Source organism: Harpia harpyja, chromosome 16 (genome assembly GCF_026419915.1).
Source record: "Harpia harpyja isolate bHarHar1 chromosome 16, bHarHar1 primary haplotype, whole genome shotgun sequence".
Classification (NCBI taxonomy): Eukaryota; Metazoa; Chordata; class Aves; order Accipitriformes; family Accipitridae; genus Harpia; species Harpia harpyja.
This window is the reverse complement of record NC_068955.1, coordinates 6,419,402-6,434,290: the sequence shown is the minus strand read 5'-3', so window position 1 is coordinate 6,434,290 and position 14,889 is coordinate 6,419,402.

The following is a 14,889-nucleotide window of genomic DNA, read 5'->3' as shown; positions in this document are numbered from 1 at the left end:
CTGGAAGTGACTGCATGGTATGCAGACCCGTGAAATCATTTTCACTGCCGTAAACTGTGAGCATCAAGTCCTGATCTGCCTTTTAAAAAAATAAAGAAAACCCAAATGCCAGCAGCATGCACACATTCACTGGAGGGAAAACACTTTTCACATCATTGCACGGCTACCTGCTTCCACAAGATGTAATTTCCCTTGCGATTGCCTTCTGCTACATTAGACTTTGCTGAAGACACAGCCCGTTGCTATTCCTCAAAACACAGCTTGGGTTTCCTAGTCAAAAAGCCAGCTGCCGAAATGAAAGCAAAACCTTCGCCTCAGGATAATGACAAGGTTTGGGCACTTCCCTGCAGCACGGACATGGCTGGGGACAGGGCTGGCCCATTTGGCCGTGCCATGAACAGGCTGTTGTTCCGTGGGCCCCCGGGTACAGGGATGCTCCCATAGCAAAGGCAGATGGTATCTTTCTGCCACTAATCATTTTGGGACAGAGGACATGAGCTGTTTTCTGCCACGGGGCATAGAGGGAAAGCTGTGTCAGTGGATGTGTGGCAGACTGGTGGAGTCCACTCAACAAGGATACCACTGAGCTGGATCTGCTGAGACGAGGGATGGGGTCTCAGTTTTGCATTAGCATAGCCCAGCAAGTCACCAGGTGTTTGCTAAGGGAGAGTAACTTGCTAGTTGTCTCCTAGTTGTAGGATGTGTAGCTTTGCTTTATCCTTCTTTGGTGAAGTGGAAAGTAAGTTATATTACCTTGCACTTGCATATGCACTGTGTCTGCACAGCTCAGCCAGGCTGGGGTAAATTCTTCAGACCTGAGAGCTCAAAGGAAACTCCAGATACAACTCTGCAATGGCTTTTATTGTATGTCTTGTTCCAAAAAACAAGCAAGTAAGTGAATGTCAAAACATAGCTGTTGTCTGAGGCTCACAGGGTGGTGTAAGGGTCATGCAAGGCTACTGGCCTCTCCTTGGTCCCTTGGCATTTCTGTTCCTGCCCGTTTACCAGTGTCAGGAGGTGACAGCTGCTCACCCTGCAGAGCTGCTGGCATCACACCCCTCCCCATCACTGCTGCACCCTGGTGAGAGCCCTGCCCTGGGGATATGGGGTGACATGGGTTTGCATCATCATGCTGGAGTGATCCAAGGCTGTTGTATCCCTGAATTACACCTGGGACTTTCTGACTCCTGGCTGTGTCAGCATCAGCAAGTGGAAAAGCAGGGACAAGGAGAGTTAAAAAAACATGTACAGCACCTGGCACAAGGACATGCTGGGTGCAGTAACACAGGGGGACTGGACCCCAGGCTTTCCAACTTCTATCTCCTGCCTTTTCCACTCAGCCATACTGCCTACACTGTGCTGTGGGATGCTGCACAGCAGCACTGCAGGACAATTAGGATGGGAAGGACAGTAATGATGTACCTGGATGAAATTACAAAAGCAATTTAAGATGCCAGGTTTCCAGGTGAGGAGAGGAATCACAGCTCTCTTGGCTTCCCCTGGAGTAATCAGCACTTCTGACACTGCGTTGCAAGAGGGGTGGAAAAAATTTACCAACGTCATGGCTTGAACAGGACAGCAGGGAGCTTTCACATGAACGGCCTCTCTAATCATCAGCTTTGGGTCCAGCCATCAGGAAAACAGCAGACATCCCCGGTTGGGAGCCGGAGTATCCTCCATCTCCTCCTCTGCAGAAGAGTGGCATGGCACCTTCCTCCTTCCTAAAGTTTCCTGACACAGACAGATGTTCAAGCCATATATAAGAGCTCATTGCCGTCCTTGGCTCCAGGTTGCTTTAGGAAGTGGGCCAGCACCCAGAGAAGTCAGCAGAAAGGCTCCGGGCAGCTTCAGCAGAGCGGTGATGCTCTGAGAGGTGTGCTCACCATGTGAAAGGTGCCGCGCCGGGTCCAGGGCTGATTTACATCTGATAACCCCTGCTGACTTCTGCAGAGCTGCTCTATCTGAGGATGTGACCCAGAAGCCAACAGACCTTGGGAGTGTGCTTTCCTTTCAAAAGCAGAGCAGTCCTTCAAGTAGCACATGAATTAGCACAAAAACTGCGAGGGCGAAGCAGCGTTGCTGCCTGTTTTTGCTGCTCGCTGCCATTTGACTCTAATCAGGCCCTGGGAGCTCTTGTTGTTTGGCTCAGTTGCCGAGCCCCTCTCCGAAGGGTCCTTTGCGCCTGTGACTGCTGGAAGGAGAGAAGCTCATTTGTGTAGCTGGCAGAACATAATCTCCATAACGCTGCTAATGTGCTGTGTAATTGCAGGCAGCCGTGCAGGTAGCTGTGGCCAGGAGGAACGCTTGTCCCTGAAGGGTCAGGGATTCAGAAATCTCTCTCTCTCATATAAAGCTAGAAAAAAGTGTGAAGCACAAGTGTCCTGATTTACATGCGGAGCAATGTATAAATAGCAGTGCTGGATTGGCTTCAGGGGTCTCACTGAATGTTTTCAAGCTTTCCTTTGTTCCCAGGAGCTTGTTCTGTCTTGAAATCCATCTCTGTTTCCCTGCAACACAGAGGGGTGAGGTTTGCTGTCGCTTTGACATCTCCCAGCTGCTCTGCGCTGCCTCGGAACTGGGAACAGAGATTTGTGCCCAGCCACAGCTCAGCAGCAAAGAGCACGGCACGTGCTCAGAGCTGGTGTCCTAAGGGTTTTGTTGCAGACCACAACCAATTCCAGTCATTGCTTTTCCACCAAAACCCTCTCTGTTGCAATGCTGATCTTTTTTTTAATATGTGTCAGCTGCTTTTTACAGAGGAGAAAAGAAAAGAATGACTCTTTGCTTGTGACGGGACACCTGGAGAAAGTGCTGGCTTTGACTTCTTGGCATCTCTACGCTGGACTTCCACATACAGATCCCAGCAGATTAGGTGTCCTCAGAGCCACAACAGCCGAACCGGGCAACCTGCGCTAGAGACATTACTCTGGTTTTTCAAAACCTTTCCTTTAACACTTAAATCATCACCTTGGACTGCAATTGTCCCCTTTCCATGTGGGAAAGAAACTGATTAGAAGATCATGGCAAAATAAATGAAGAATAAATTAAAATTTGGTTGTAAGCAACATAAAATGTAAGCTGTTTGGGTTTTGGCTGCTTGTAGCTGTTTTCATAACTAAAAATAAATAATTTATAGGATACGTAACAAAGCTGGAGGCCCAAGAAGTATTATCTCCTCCTTATTCAATCTGTCTGTACTTGTGGAGCTCCTCCAACATTTATGTAACTCAGGTTTGATTCTCCTTGGGGAGAGAGTCTGTGATCTGAATGCATTTCTCCTTCTCCTGGGACAGAGCCAGTTATGGACTGGGATGTTCTTAGACATGACTTACACACTGGGATGTTTAATGACGAAGGGGTTGACTTCAGCCTGGTGCTGGGGAGCCCCAAGGGAATGGAGCCAAACAGCCTGAAATGACACCACAATGTGGAAAAATGTTACTGTTGTCTGAATTATCCCTTTGGTGCCCCTGACGCATTGCTAAAAGTCACCAAAAGGAGCTGAGGTCAGGCCTCCTGCATCAGCACTCTAGTTGCAGGGCTCTGGTTTTTACTCTGAGTACATCTTTCATTCATAACCCAACTATGTGCCTCCACAGAACAAGAGATTTGATGAGTTTGTGTCCTCTGATTGCAAGAACGCAGCTCAGGGGAAAAAAACCCCACCACCTCTCCAAAAAAAACCCCCCAAACCCCAATGACAAAACCAAAATAACCCCTAAAGGAACAACAAAAACCCCCAAATGCAAAGGAACTTTCCTCCCCCCAGCCCTAAAGTCACTGATGCTCAGTAAGTTGCCCTGGGAGGTCTGTGAGCATGTTATAGAGCTACGAATTCAAATCCAGGATGGTCATGCTGTTGCCATGTGGTGCTGTCAGAGCCGGGGATGAATTTGGGAGGTCTCTGCTTGCCTTGAGGCAGGGGCGAGCATCTCCAAGAGAACCTGGTCCTGTCTGTGCCCTTGCCAACAGCAGAGACATTAAGGACTGATTAAGCTGGGAAGACAAAGGTCCATGTACGCAACGTGACTTTCTCCCTCCAGCAGCCAAGAATGAAAAATGAATGCATTTGCTAGCTGCATTGCCCTGGGCAGTTGATATTTCAGTCTCTGAGGCTCTTGGGCACCTGCAATTTTCACAGTCCATCAGAAGTAAAAACTGGTTCATCTCAGTAACTTTGCATGAGTGCCGTAACAGTGGGGCTTGTTCTGCCTCTGCACTACCCTGCTCCTGACAGGGGAAAGGGTTAAAACCTGGCACCACCACAGCCAACAGCCTATCAATGGCAGTTTTAAAGTCATTGCTCTCAGTGATGTTGAGTCCTGGTTTATGAGGTGGGGAATGCAGCCAAACAGCCTGAAATGCCATTAGGATGGGGGGCGAGGGCTGGGGCGGGGGGGGATTGGATAGGGGACTCAAAAGCAAACAAATACTGTTGCGTTCATTTAATTTCTCCTGGACTTCCAAAGGTCTTGCCATTATTCACTGTCATGCTTCACCTCCTGTCAGTTAGCCCCAGATGAGAGCCTGGGAGCTCGCACAATTAATCACAGCGGTATGTCAAGGTGCTGACGGCCTGTGGCAGGGCCAACCGGTGGAGGGAGGGATGCTCTGGAGGGGGGAGCAGAAGGAGCAAAGGTCTGGTTCAAGGCTCGCCCTCCTGAGAAGCTTTTATGCCTTGCAAAAGTTGTGTTGCTGTTAACTGAATAACCTTCCCGGAGCAGATAAAAGCTCATCACAAGAGCCTCGGCCACTGCAGAGCTGTCCCTGTACAGGGGATGTTTATTCCCCTCCAGTGCCTTTATGCCGCTGCAGAGAGGCACTAGACTGCAGGTTGTTGCCCTCTCCAAAGTGCTCCAGACAGACCTAAAGCTGTTTTCCCTGACAGGGTAAAGTCCTCAGCTCTGATCTGCAGCATGTGACAGGTTGATGTGCACCCAGGGTTTGGTGCAGGGCTTGGGAACATTGCAAGGTAAGGAAGTACCTTGATTTCCAAAACTAGAAGTTAAGTAGGTGTCTCCATGAGATAAATAGGTATCTCCATAAGAGGCAGCAGTGTTCAGCAGGACATGGGAGCCCTCTATGTTATTTAAAATCTGTCATTGCACCATCTCTGATGCATGCTTTATGGCCCAGAAATGGCAAGGAGAGCCTCGGGCTGCTGCATTTAGATTCCCCCTCTGCTACTTGTCAGCTGGACATTATTTAGCGAGTTGCAGTGTTCCCATGCCTCATTTTCCCCAGCGCAATAGGGATAGTGACAGTGACTTACCTTGGCCCCTACTCCCAGAGTCAGGGATGGAAAAGGCAGTTTAAGAGCTCTCTGCTTGCTGACTCCAACATACACCTTTCCAGGACCCTCCAAAACCAGACAGCAAAATGTCGCTCACCATTTTGGTCAGCACGCTGGGCTATGAAAATCACAGAACAGCCTTTTTTACCTTCTTTCCAGCCCCAAATGCCCTTTGATCTAACTTACCCCTCCAGCTGGATGCTGTGTCTGTATGCACATAGCCCACATCCACATACTTTGGGTTGAGTTCCTGTTTCCTAATCACTGACAAATGCTGTACAAAGCACTGGAGTTTCAATAGGTCCTGACCCAGAGACCTTATATCCTCAGGGGTCAACCCGTCTGTGACAGGTCTGAGACCCTGAGAGCGTGGAAACCCTGAGATGTGCCAGATGTTACAGGCACTTGGGGTATTCCAAGACCGTGTATAAATTTAACCCATGTCATATGTATCCATGCAGGGCTCGGGAAATCCCAGGACTAAAATTGCTGATGGGGATAATTAATGTTAATCCCAGTTAAGTTGGCAAGTCTAGAGATGACTCAATGACCAGCTGGGACCAATATTGGTATGCTTTCATCTGAACTGGTGGGACAAGGCTGAGCAGGGGGAACCATCAAAGGACCTCCAGCTCTCAGGAGTTTTATATGCATCAAGATTTTGGTGCAGCCCTTGGGAATATTTTGAAGTAAGACAGTAGCTTGATTTCTCAAGCTAGAAATTAAGTTGGTGTCACAGCCAACTTATCATGCCCAGGAAATTGCAGGGAGAATGGAGACATGGCATGCACCATCCTTCTGGGTCTCATCTCCTCCTGTGGAAAATCATGCAATCTCGGAGGGCTGGAAAGTTCCCCAAATGGAAAGCTTAGTGCACTGAGGTGATGGAGAGCTTTGGAGAGAAACACACAGAGTTTCAGCACTGGTTGGGAATTCAGGCTAAGGATTTTGAAGCTAATCGGGAGGATGGTTCAGAGAAGCAGGCTCAGGTCTCCAGAGTCTCTTCTGATGTTCTTGGAAATCTCAGCTTTGCTCTGGAAATCTGGACCATGCGATGCATTTTTCACAGGATTAATTGCTCATCTCAGAAATGACAGAGCTGTTTCTCCTGTGATGTTTTGCCCCTTTGCTTCTTAATTTCTCAGAAAGCAGTTTCCAGATTCTTGCCATGAAGCAGCTGCGTCCGCAGTTGAATTTTGAAGACAAGGTCTCGACTTGGTGCATTTTATCCATCTGCCTCACTTGTGACTATCTAAATTCCTTCTCCTTAGCAGGGGAAACATTAGACTTGATATATGCCAAATGCAAGTGTATATATTTTATTTCAGGTTAGTCCTAAGGCCAGCTCAGATCTCTTGCTTTCTGCAAGATGGTTTGCCTATGCAGGGCTGCTGCAGTTTGCAGAAGGGCCATGCAACACCTCTCCAATTGCCATAGCAACATGGACCGAAACAGGTGGCAGGTTGGTTCGGGTCTGCAGGAACAGGGACAAAAAATATAGAAACGAAGGTGAAAGCAATTCTGCCTGAGCAACGCCTATAGAGCAAGAAGAACGAGAGCCTCTTGCATCCACTCAGCTGGAGCAGACTGTTTTTCCTCTGATTTTCCTCACCTCTTGTTCAAAGAAAATGAAAAAGCAGTGCAAATCTGGTGGATGCTCCTCCTGAGCATCACTGCTGGCTCTGACCTCCTCCTTGACCTTGACTCATGCAAGTGGCATCTTGGTGCCTTTGCCCATTGCATTAAGTCCCATTTCCCTTCTTTGCTTTTCTACCTCGGATATTTTGGCCTCTAAACAACTTCTACTACCATACAGGTATTTAAGGCCATACCGGTATTTAAGGTTGGATCTCCAGCTAAAGTAAATCAAACAGTCTGGGAATCACCTTATGACAATTCAGATTTTACCCACACACCTGCTTTTAAGTCAGCTGCTTCTTCTGATGTTGCCTGACTTTCAGCGATATTTTCTGTGTGAACCAAAGCTCCCTGTGCTCCAGCTCAGGTTTAATTTGAGCCTTACCTTTCCATGTAGTTACCTTATGCTGTCTAGCAACCTTCAAAAAAACCAACAGCTTAATTTAGCTGAAAACAAGTGGGATTTGGAGGTGGAACTCATGCAGTTTGGAAAAACTGTACACTCCCATGATCTTCTTCGAAAATGAGTAGGTATTCCCAATTTATAAACATCTGCCTGAAATCTCTAATTTGGCAGTTATCAGCCTCTCTTCTGCAGAATTCAAAAAGACCTGTTGATTCAAAGGGAGATTGCCATCACTGATCCCACTTTATTGATGGGAGACCAAAATTGCAACAAGGTAGAAAAACACCAAAAAAACCAACCAAGGGAGTGCTGCAGTGCCTGAACAGAAAGCAGATCACATCATGGGGTGGTGGAAAAAGTAGCACTAAATGAGAAAGACTTCATCAGCTAGGAAGAAAACATCACATTTTTCACAGAAATTGTTTGATTTCCTTAAAAGTAAAATAAAAAATAGAATGAAGTCTGGCATCACTCCTACTTAAAAGACGTCCTTTCATTAAGGGGAATATAAAACATTTCAGGATGATATAAAAATTATTCATTTCCAGTTGTTCTAGTTGCTCACCAAAGTAAGAATTTTTTGTTTGGTGAGTGTTACTTGCGCTGTTCATGGTCTACTGTACAAGCTGGGTGCCATGTGTTAACTTGGTATTAATTTGTGCAGAAAGTATTTTAACTAGAAAGTTCTTCTTTGAAAGCTGAAGGATTTTTTTTTCACATTGAAGGGGAAAAAAGGACCCTGAATTCTTTTGACAGATGAAATAGAGGAAAAGGAATGTCAAATACAGAGCTGAATAATCCTCAGTCCATCTCTAGATAACTAGGATATTTGCATTATGGGCTTTGTGAAATTCATAGCCACAAAAGGCAATTTAATTTGTCGGCTATGAAAATGTTCAGAACTATTTCCAGTTAAATTCCCTGCTATTTCTGCCAAAACATTTCATTTCTGGAGTGTCACGGATTTATAGTCAATCTTTTAGATAGACTTCAAAAAAACAAAAAACACCCTTCAAAAAAAAACCCCAACCTGAACACAAAGCCCAACGCTCCAACCTCCTTATCTGCTCACCTTGGAAAACAAGCATGTTCTTCGCACTGCTTTCAGTCTCCCAGCAGCACAAAAAGCTGCCTGAGATCATCCTGCATAAACACAAACCACATCTTATCTCCTGATGGGTGTCCAGCCCGTAATTACAGGTTGAGCTACAGCACAGCTTTGGAAAAGCTGCCCTGTCTGGATTTAAGGATTTCAAGGGATGCAGATACCACTGTATCTCCTGGTAATCGCTTCTGGTGCTTAATTACCTTCCCTGTTGGGACCTTGCTCTGCTGGAAGGGTTTGCCTCGGGTCCTTTGGCAGGGCAGTTTGTGGGGTGCGCTGCTGGGGGGGGTGCAGGTTGCCTTACAGTTAAGGATGGGGTTCAAGTCCAGATTAGGGTACCCACGTTCAGGTGTCTGAACATCGGTAGCTACATATGTTTATGTGTCCAAGCTCATGCTGTGGTCAGTGCAGACTTCTCAGTATAGTCCTTGGAGTCTGTTTTCCTTCTCTTTATCTAATTGCTTTTTGGCAAGACCTCAGTGTGTGCATTTTGGCTTTTTAAAATAACATTTTGCAATCACACCACCTTCTGCTATCGTATGAAGTCTCTGTAGTTCACAGACCACAGGCTGACTAAACCAGCCCCAGATGGGTTTAGGCATCATTCCCATGTTAAACTTTTTATTTCAGTAGACCCCGGCAAATGCTTCTCGCACAGAAGATGAGAGACCGGTAAATATACAGTCAAAATTTCATCTGGCTGTGCTCATCATAGCCTTTGCTTTGATGGTCCCTTAAAAGTGTTTCTGTGATCTACCCCCCCTCACCTTCCCCGGTGTATGATGATGAAATTTCAGCCAAAGCACAGTGTGATCCTTTGTCTTTTTCAATTTCTATAAAGATTAGCCATGCGTGATGTCTTTTTTTTTTTTCAGGCTGTAATGCATTATTATCAGATTAGTATGCTAATTTATACTACAAAGAAATTAAAGCATTTGCCATGGTGTTAAGTTATTACTTTAGATATAAATCCCTTGTGGCAACATATAGTAACTCTCTATTTTAATGCCAGGCTCAGAGATGTGTAAGCGACAAATGATGTCCCCAGCACTGAGTTTTTAGGGACAATTTTAGCCAATTTTCATGGTGTCAGGATGATGTTTTTAATCAATGTGGCAAACAGCAGGACGCATCTTTTTTAATTGTTTCCAGTCATCTGGGTTTAGCGGCACCCTTTGGGGTGACAGATATGACTCCAGCCAAGCAAAGAGACCTATTAAACACAGAGTCGGGGCAAGCTGGTCCTGTTGTACTGAGTCGAATGGTGAAGGAAGGGTGACCATGGGGTAGGTCAGGCACTTGGATGAGAAGGGTGAAAGGATGAAACCCTGCTAAGTGGGGAGCCTGAGCAGAGGACAAGTCTGCTCCATCCCTAGAGCAGCCAAGGAGCTTCCTTGCTCCAGGCATGTCTGGTCTGTAGGGCAGTTAGAAACCACCCTCATTGCTGAGCTCCATGGGGCTCCAAAAACCCTTCCAACTACTCATCGCTAAAGATAAAAATTGCTCCTCATCACTCTCATAAAATATTAAGCTAGGAAGCAGTCTTCAGGAGGATATGCCTTCGTTCGGTGATAGCGTGGCGGCACCCTTGGTGTGGGGATGGGGCAGACGGGTGCTCAGATGAGAGAGCAGAGAGGGGTCCCACTGTGCCACGGGGGATATAAGGCACAGGGTAAGCCATATGGGTGCCGTGCAGGAGACGTGGCCAAACCATTTTCAGCAGAGATGTTTTCCATCAGAAAAATGTGACACTGTCATCATTCAAAAATCTCAAAGAAAAATAGTGATTGCAGAGAGATTTTCACCCAGGTAAGCACAAAAATGAATAATTTCAACTTTCTCATTTCCCTCCCATAACGTATAGACTTTTTTTTTTAACATTACTCAAACATTTGCTCTCCTAAGCTAAAGCCCATTCTTATTAAAAACTGAGACTTCAGGTTTTAGGCTGGATCCTGGGATAGACTTGGCCAAGTAGGAGATAATATTTCCACAATGTGACAGCAACATTTTTAGAACCTGCTCTGCCTCATGGAATTTTTAAACCTGGGCCATTGGGGTTTGGATTTGGACTGAAAAAGGAGCTCAAAATGTCAGACTTTCCAATGGAAGAGAAAATTTGGGTTTCAGCCAGTGCTGATAAACGGGCTAGTTCAGATCTCAGCTTCGAACAGACTGATATTGCCATCTGCTTTTGTGAAGATCTAAGCCCAGAGTGGTCCCAGGACTGGAGCAGTGCATGATGGACCAAAACACATCTCCCCTCCTTCCCTCATCACCATCCTACATAAAATTTTAGTTTTCTGAGCTTTTAAAGTAGGGAACCAGAGGGGGTTTTAGGTCACATACACAGACCCAGAAGATCACTGCCCCCTGCCCAGGCAGTGCTTTTGTGCTATGTATTGAACAAAACAACAGCAGCGTGAATATTTGCATGAATGTGGTGTTGGTAGGATGGAAAGGGATGCCCGGGTTGGGATGTCAGCCTCTGCGCAAGCCCCTGGTGCTGCAGTCACAGTCATAAACATCCGCATCTCAAAGTGCTTTATAAACACCAGTGGCTCAATTATCCCTTCAGCTACCACTGTCTTTAATGGGAGGTGCAGGCACACAACTGACAAAAAATCATGTCCTGCTTAATTACACTTCTCGCTGTCCTTGTGAAGGAGGCAAGAGATAATTGCTACTCTCGACTGAAGGAGGGTTTTCAGCACGGGAAGGAGGCCAAAGTGTGGAAACCTGATGTTGAATGTTCTGCATTTAAATTCCTAATTCTACATCGTTAAAGGTGGAGAGGAGAATAAATCTTTACAGACTCTTCCATCCCACTGAAAGATCTTTGTGCCCTGCTTCCCACAGAGATCAGGCTCAAATAATTCACAATCTGCAGTTACGTCCTCCAAAGTTGAACCCTTAGCTTGGAAAACTCAAGATTTTCACAAGTAGGTCAATAGCAGAGAAAGATAAAAGAGATGACGGAGGGCTGAATGGGACCCCTTGGGTCACCAGGTCCCCCACTCCTGGGTTGGCAGGCAGCCATGGGGCAGGTACTTTGTCCAAAATAGCTCATGGAAGCCTTGTTTTCCAGCCCTGCTTTGGAGCTGAGCGCCAGGCAGTAGAGCCTGGGAGACAAGTGCATGTGCCAACACCCTTTGAGGGAAGACAGGATTAGCCTGTTCCCCAGTGCTTCAGTAATCCGCGAGCTGTCGGAGATGCTGAGGTCTTCACCCAGGAAAGTGTCTTTCAATTAGTGTCTTGCAGAACTTAAAACAGCAGCCCTGGAAAGCTGCTGCTGCTTTCCACCAGCATTCAGATGCAGAACAATACTCCCATTATTTCCATCCGCAGCACCAGGCTGTCACCCCTGTCTTTAATTGCTAATTATGTTTTCATTATATTTGCAGCATTAAATTTTTTTAGTGATTATTGGCCAGTGCTGATTTGCATAGGCATTTGGATGAATTATTTTATCAGAAATCAACATGCACTGCCAGAGAGTTTGCTCATGCCTGTATTTTCCTCAAAGAAAGGAATAGAAGCGACTTAATTGTTTTCAATCCATCAGCCTTGGAAACTGGTGCTTTGCGCAGGAAATGACAGCAGCACTTGGCCAACAAGCTTGTAACAAGCTCCTCTGGCTGCAGTTTGCTGTAGTGTCTAAAGCACTGCAGGGGCATGTATGAGGGACTCCTCTTGATAAGGTTAGGGTGATTCTGTGTTGATGTCTACGTTGCACAGCCCTGGGAACTAATACAGCCTCAGCCACTGACCGATGTGGTGCAGTGGTCCTGTGCCTTTGACCCTACAGGCACCCAGGGGTTTTAAAATATTTGTAGTGGCTTTGTTGATTCATCGCAGGCTTCCTTTTGCCATCATGAACTGCTTCTGGATGTGAGGTCTCTAGATCTTGCTTCTGATGGATTCTCTTAGCCAGTGTCCTCAGCTAGCCTCAGCAGAGCCTGGTCCAGGTCCTGGTCCAGGCTCTGCCTTGTTATTATCCAGCCTTCACCCTTGTGCTGATTTCATTCTCGGTTTTTCAAGTTTTAGGGGGATTTAAGAGGATCTTTTCTCTCTTTGTGTGGCAAGGATGTTTCAAAAACACAGAAATACATGAGATGATACTTTGTGATTTTATCTTGCTAGGACATCCTGGTACTCATCCATCCCAGTCCAGCATCACCCTTGGCTGCAGCGCAAACAGCTTTGAAAGGTTTTTCTGTAGCACCCTGGTCTGTCTTGACAGCTGTCTCTGATGGGTGTCTTTTCACAGTGGGGGCTGGAAGGCCTTCAACAGTCCTCTGGTGTCAATTACTCACAAGAAGAGATGGGAAACTCCTGATCTTTGAAATAATTTGAATTTTTTGAAACACAATTTCTGCTCTCTGGGAGCATTTTTTCTGTGCTACAAGCTAAACCACCAATGTTCTAAAAGCATGGCTGGCCATGACCTAAAATCTCTACCCCCCATTAAATGTCATGTGTTGAAAGCAACTCATCCAAAAATCAAAGCATTTTCCCTGAGACACTTGTTCTGCCATATAGGGAAGCTCTTCATACAAATACCACTCAAAAGCTTTGAATGTCAAATGATAACAAGAATTTCCTAGGTGGGGGCAGCCACAAAGAATCAATAGCACTGGGCCACTTCTGTTTCACTTTTTCATGTATAGATATAAAAAAAATACTATCACCTTTTTTATACCAGAGGAAAAGTGTGTTTCCATCAGGACTAAAAAGGGGAAGATTTCCAGAGAAGCGGAGAAGTTTTAGCTTGCCTTGTCTATCTTCGTGTGTTTTATCATCTGCTGGTAGCCTGCTGCTACACAGTGGGGGAGATAACATGATTTCCCCAAGGGATTTTCATTATTTGTGCAAATACAAGTGTATAAGCAGCTACATCAGAGGTGGAGGGGTGGGGACAGAAAAGAGTTTAACTGACAATAATTTCACATTTTGCTTCACATTCAGCCTTCAAAACTGTCACACTGGGAGAAGAAAAGCAGATCGCTGTGAGCCAGGAGGAGTGGGCTGTGAACCTGCCAAGCGCTGAGGCGTTGTGCTGGTGGCAAATTGCGTGGCTGGGAGACAGAACTGGGCTTTTAGTGATGGTGGACAAACTGCCTCCCATCTCCAGGCTTGGGAATACCTTCCTGCAGAAGGTGCTTTCAGGAGTGCAGTTATAAAAGAGATAAATGCTAGTTTTATCACTATTGTTACTGCTACCTACTGAGCAGCCGTGCAGCACTACCTCCTTTCCAAGCCCAAGGAAGGCCAGGGTGTTTGTGATGTTAAAAGTCACTTTACATTTCTGTGCCATGCTCATTTTGGGACAGACCAGCAAATGCCTGCAAAGGGAACATATGCAATGGCCTGCCTGCAGTTGATGGAGTTGAGTAAGCATAAAATCCATGCATACAAAAGACAAATCAAGCCCAAGGTCTTGACACAGGACTTCCATGATGCAAAAGACCCCTCGCGGCTCAAGCAAATGGGAAATGGAGAGCAGAGCTCTTACCGTTCTTACTGCTGTCAGCTCCTGTAACACTGCATTGGGGGTGAATTAACATTGCAGCCCCGGGGGTCCCAAGCATGACAGATTTGTAGCACCCCTTTGCCAGGCTGTGCCTGGCCTGGCTTATAACCCTGTACTGCAGTATCGTTATCGTCAGTCACAGGCCACATCATTATTGTGAGCATCAGGCAACGGCAGGGAGAGTGCACACATTGCAACTTGTTGCAGCTCCTGACACTGTGGTGGTTTTTTGCTGAGGCTGCAGGAGGCAAGATGGGTGAATGCCAAAGCAAATGTCTGCACCTCCATGTCATGCTGGCTGGAGCTGGCTGTTCTCACTAGCGCAGCTGTAATCCTCTTTCGGCAAGTCTCTGGATGTCCTGCCTGTGAAGCCTTGTTTAAAAGCCCAGCTGGGGTGCTGGGCGATCGCAGCCAGGCGGAGCTGGATGGTGACTGCCAAAGGTGCGGGGAGGGAGGGCTTGTCCCCTGTGCGGTAACACTGTCCTGACGGGGCTGGGGAAAGGAAAAGATGCAATTCCAGACAAAGGTGCTAACAGAAGTGTGTCCAAGGTACCTGTCCAAGACTGAAATAATCTCTTACACTTTTTCAGCTGCAATCAGGGAAGAGAAATGCAAGAGTGAATCTGCCACTGCCTGCTCCTTCCCACACCCTCCCCTTGCAGGAGCATGTGCACAGTCAATGCGACCTCCTGGTGAACCAGGGAGCTGGTCTGCATTAAACCCACAACCCACAAAAAGCAACTGGTTCCCTCTCAGTAAATGATTTTCCCTGGTGTAATTCATTGCGCAGCTTGAGCTAAATTGGGATGGTCATAGCAATCTGGGCAACACTGGACCAGTTTATGTGTTTTAGGTATTTGTGAACCTATAGCAGGAGACATTGTCTGCCCTGTAGCACTGGAGCTAGCATTTAA